Source organism: Ambystoma mexicanum, chromosome 11 (assembly GCF_040938575.1).
Source record: "Ambystoma mexicanum isolate Mex_15411 chromosome 11, UKY_AmexF1_1, whole genome shotgun sequence".
In the NCBI taxonomy this organism is placed as follows: domain Eukaryota; kingdom Metazoa; phylum Chordata; class Amphibia; order Caudata; family Ambystomatidae; genus Ambystoma; species Ambystoma mexicanum.
The window spans coordinates 1,487,730,856-1,487,736,270 of NC_090934.1; the positions used below are offsets into that span (position 1 = coordinate 1,487,730,856).

A 5,415-nucleotide genomic window follows, 5' to 3' on the forward strand; every position below is an offset into this window, starting at 1 on the left:
TAATGATCAATGTGTCCACAGTGTAAAACAGCACTGTCACTGATGTAACACATTGGCATGCTGGTTGTACCCAAAATATGCCTCTGAAGCAACTTGTCTATGCTGGCCGTTCCCAATTTAGGCCAGCATTGTCCTGTACAAAGCATGATTGATGCTGCCTGAGCATGTGCAGTGTGCCCAATACATATGGCAGCTTATCTCTGTAATACACATTACTTCTGTGGTGATGAAAGAAGCATAATTCAATTCAACAGATGAAATGCGGAAAAGCGATCACCCAAAGGTGAACCTAATTGAAGAAACGCAATGTGAGCACAATCTTAAAGTATGCAACCTAGCAGGCCTAGTGCACACCTTACCTTTTCTTTCACCAATAAATCAGGGGGAGAGCGCGAACGCAGTCCCCCAGTACCAGAAATAATGCAGTCGTGTATCCCGCATTTGGGAACATAGCAGGGGTCAGCAAATCCGATGTGCAATGGGTAAGCCTCACCCTGGGAGATCTGCCCTTGAGATCAGATTCTCCCCTGCCAGCTAAGTATGAGTTCCATGCAAGAGGGCAGGGGTTGTGCCAGTTCTGGAAGCCCCGCTAAGCGAGGGTGAGAAGGCAGGCCCTGACCCAGCCCCTCCACCCCCGGAAGCTCTGAGCGTCTGCAGAGCTGCCTGTCCCGTGTGCAGGGGGAAGCTCCAGCAGGCAGAGCACAGCAGAAGAGCAGATTGTAGCGCAGTTCCTTTCTCCCATCAGGCCCTGCTCGGCCCGAGATTTGTATAAATAGCAGGATGGCTCGAGCAGGTCTGTTGCAGTCTGCCCACTGGTCTGACGGCCTCACATGGGCCCATGGCCCTCCTGAGCGGAGCTACTCAGCGCTGGGCCCATTGACACCATCATAATCATCCTGGACCTTGACGCTCCACCACCCCTGAATCTCAGAGTTCTGCTCAATGACAATGCTGAAACTTTGACATCTTTGCCGTAACCATATGCCATGTTGTGTCAGCCGAGCCTGCACAGCGCCAAAGGCAAGTATTCGCTTGTCCGGGCCCAGAGGTCACTGAGTCTTCCAGTGCCATCCACTTGGCACGGCCTACTGTCCCCAGCGTTTTCTACCCGCAAATCAGCAACACTGCCAAACAGAACTGCATCATTGGGGCCCATTCATTGGGGCCCCTGGCTGCTGCTCTCCGACTTGACCCCAGCCCAGTGCAAAGGCACCTATGCTCCTGGTGTGATGCTGACAATCCTGGCTCTGCTGAGATCCGAAAGACAAGAACTAAGGTATTTTGGGAACATAGTACTATTGTTTTTTGTGTTGCAACTGTATCAGCTCACACCTCTCCTGAAGGGTATAGGCTGCCCTCAGACTGCGCTACCAAAAGAGTGAAAATAAGTTATACCTGTTGGGCTTGCCTGTTTTACTTTTATGATTGGGATCACTGCTGCATGGGTATTAAGCACGTTATAAATAAACTATCATATCATACATCACAGCAAGGTGTAGGACTGAATTGGCAAAGGGACTGGGGCTCCCATCTGCGATATGTCAAGCTCCCACCCCACCCCCCATGTGGATCTGAATAAAATATATGTAACCTTCATAAGCAATTTACAGAAACATTGGCAGGTGGTCCACTGAGGCCCATTTGCAGGTTGCAGTGTGTTATTGGGGCACTACTAGGGTAACATATTGTGCGCTAGCCCTTGGTGTTCCTTTTCCCCGCCGCTTGTGCTTTGAGTCGGGGCAGCATTCTTCCTCCGCGTTTTGTTAAAAAAATGTGTTGGTCACATTGTTATTCTTATTCAGATCTCCGTTATGAACTGTGCACCAACTTGCGCCCAATGTTTTCAGCTCTGTGTCGTCCTGCTTCCAATTGTGCCTGAGCTGATACAGAAAATGCATTTGTTCCGCATGCGTGTGTTTATTTCTATACATTTTTCCCCCATCTGCCATAGTTAAGTGTAGTTTGCTGCTCAACCGTAGTATGTCCAAAAGGGTAGGGTCTTTCAGTCACCCTTTGTGCTGGCTCAGGTGCCAGAAAACTCTATGGGGTATGCCCCCGTGAAACTGGTATTCCAGTGACGTTTCAGCTTGCTGTGTACACACGGTATTCCTCTTTCTTCTTTTCAGATGGCTATGCGCTTTAAAATGTGGTTGTCGTATAATTTACGACCTGCCGTGTCGAGGGGTCACGCCTGCTTTCCCTCTGCTGTTCCAACACACAATGCGCCTGGCGGCATCAATACTTTGCAGTTTCTGCCTGCGGCTGCTTATCTCCCAATGTGTTGTGGCCCCTTGTGTTCCTGCTTCCAAATGAAGCCCACGTTGATTTTAGGAAGGCAGTCATCTGCGCGGGCCCTCCAGGCTTCCGTGGTTTCCTCACCCCCTCTGGCCTTATGAGATTCCATTTCCCTTTTCTGCAGGCGCCAGTACGCTGGTGCTCCTTTTGCAGCCTCCCTGGTCGCAGCTGGCAGAAGCGCCCAGCATTTTGATGTGCCAGCGGGGTTGACAAATTTATTTATTTATGCAATGTTTGTCGGCTATCCGACAAACATTGCATAAATAAACAAATTAACACGTCATGGCTGAGGACTGTAACTACCTCTGTTGACCCCTTGGGGTCACCAGAGGAAGTTACAGTTTTACGCACAGGCACATTTTTAAAATTTTTTTTTTTTTTTTACTCAAGAGTTGTTCAACATACGGCCTCGCGGGCCACATAAAATGGCTTGGAGGGCCGCATTGTGGCCCGCAGGCCGTATGTTGGACAACCCTGCCCTATCTACTCACACACAGGTGGATTGAAGGCTTCATCCCCAGCTCACCCGTTATAGACCGAGATCCTACAGGCTACATTGGTAGTCACATCTATTGTGTAGACGAGAGTGCGGTCATCAGACCCCCCCGATCACCTGCTCGATCCTTCAAGCAAATAGGGCTGCCTACTGTGGCACACCAATTCAACCTTTTGCACAATTCGGGAGACCCCCGTCTCATTAAAGGGGCAAACACAATATCCTACTGTCATCCTGGGCGACCGCCTTCTGCGGAGGTGCGCGGCTTGGTCCTCCAGAGTGCTGTATCCTCCTGGACTCCCTCCCACATTGACTGAGGTGCCATCAGTCCTTCCTCACTCCTCTCGACCCTTGTAATCGACACAATGACCAAAGGAGCCGGGAAAAAGCAGTGCTCCATTAACATGTTTGCAAAGACTCAGCTGAGATCATCTGAAGAAGTCCCTGAGCAGGTCCCCACTAACTCATCATCCCTTGTCCCCTTGGACTCCCAGAACATGATGGAATTCATCAGCGAGGGCTTTACCACACTCCACTCGAAACTAGACGACATGAATGGCACCATATCCTCCATCAAGGCCCATATCGAGAGGACCGACAGTCGGGTGTTGGAGGTCGAGACAAGGGTGAGCTCTGCCGAGGACGGTCTGGGTGCTCTACGTGCGGAGGTCTCTGCCCTTTCCAACGGAGTCATCGAGGTGGAGAAGAAAAATGAGGACCTGGAATCCCGATCGAGGCGTAACAACCTCCGCATTATTGGTGTTCCCAAGGATGGTATCAATGAACCGATGGAGGACTATGCCGAACATACATTACTGTCGCTCCTCGACTCACCGAAGCTCTCCCCACAGTTTGCTATAGAGCGGGCGCACCGAGCCCTGACAGCTAAACCTAAGCCGGGCGCGCCTCCACAACCCATTATAGCTAGGGGTCTGTACTTCCGGGATTGAGATGCCCTCCTCAGAGCCGCAAGAATTAAGGGAGAACTTCTGTTGGGTGGAGCAAGGATACACCTCTACCCCGACTTCTCGGTGGCTGTCCAACGGGAGCGCAAGACTTTCCTGGCGGTAAAGAGAAGGCTCAGAGACCATGGAATTAAATATTCCATGCTATATCCCACCAAACTGCGCATAGAGCACGCCAACCAGGTGTTTTTTTCACGATCCCAGAGGAAGCCTCCAGATTCATCGACAAACACTTCCCAGGCTGAACCTCCTCTCCAACCATGTTCCTACAACTATGAAGCTGTCCCGCTGAGAGGTCGCCAACACCGACTACCTCTCTGTGCCAGGAATATATTAGTCTTTTACTCCTCAACAAGTTCAGTTTGGTTCACCTTTACACGTCTGTGCCACACTAATACGTGCAAAAACCTTTTTTCAAGCTACGTACGAAGCTTCATTTTAGGCACTATGTTTTATCCTGATCTGCCATTGCCCAGAGCGGCACCACCAGTCCGGCCCACAGGCCCCCTGGCGTTGATGCCACTGGTTTGGATGTGGTTAAGGGGTTTTGGGATTGTCATTCCTCTAGTTGGGGGAGGGATATGGGTGGTGGTGGGATACGTTGGGTGTTATGTTATAAAAAGCTTGGCATTGGCAGCAGGGGCGGATCACAGGGTAACATTGAACGATTGGGGCTGCAGGGCTGCTAAACCGGCCCATCAGATATCAACACTCTCTTGATACGAACACTGCTACATCGTTGACTGAAAATAACCTGACTTTCATGAGCTGGAATGTGCGGGGATTAGGCAATTTTAAGAAAATGAGACAACTCCAGCTACAGGCCAAACGTCATGGGACCAAGATACTCTTTTTGCAAGAGACACATGCCTGTGCCGAACAATGTGTGAGATTTGCCAAAATGTGGGGCCCCCAAAGATACTTTACCGACTTCTCTACCCAAAGCCGCGGGGTCATGACTTTTATCCACAAGAGTCTTAAATTCATTCTTATATCCTCACAGATAGACCCACAGGGCAGATATGTGCTACTCCATGCCACGCTTCAGGGCAGAGAGGTGGTCCTACTGAATATCTATGGCCCTAACATAGATGACCCTGAATTTTATACACATCTCACATCCCTTCTCGATGGCTTCCCTCTAGTTCCAACCCTTTGGGGGGGTGACTTCAACACAATTTCCGATGTAAATCTCGACAGATCTGGGTCCAGGCCCCGCCAACTCACCAAGGCAGCCTACACCACACTGTCATCGCTATGATTGCCGCATGGAGACTCCTCTACCCTGACTCCCGCTCCTACTCCTTCTACTCCTCGGTGCACGACTCCTATTCCCGAATTGATAGATGGGTAATCTCCGATGTACTGATAAAAAATGTGACACAACTAATGATTCTTCCTAGAACCCTATCTGACCACTCGCCAGTGACCATTACCATGGGTTGGGGCCCGGACCGCGACCGTACTAGACACTGGAGGATGAAAACCCACTCTCTCCTCGACCCCCTGTTTAGCTCTGAACTCGAGGTGGCTATGGAAGAGTTCTTTGAAATAAATACAGATTTGGGGTCTTCAAAGGCCATTCTATGGGAATCCTTTAATGCTTACATTAGGGGTATAGCGCTGTCCAAGGAAAATGGCATTCTCAGAACAATCCGG

General features: G+C 50.2%; 1 non-coding gene across 1 annotated transcript; it reads right to left on the minus strand.

The window, feature by feature from the left end:
• Positions 1-380: 380 nt before the first annotated feature.
• LOC138505298 (U1 spliceosomal RNA) lies at positions 381-542 on the minus strand. Its single transcript, XR_011280112.1, has one exon. It is a non-coding gene; the product is annotated as a U1 spliceosomal RNA (small nuclear RNA).
• Between the last annotated feature and the right edge of the window lie 4,873 nt (positions 543-5,415).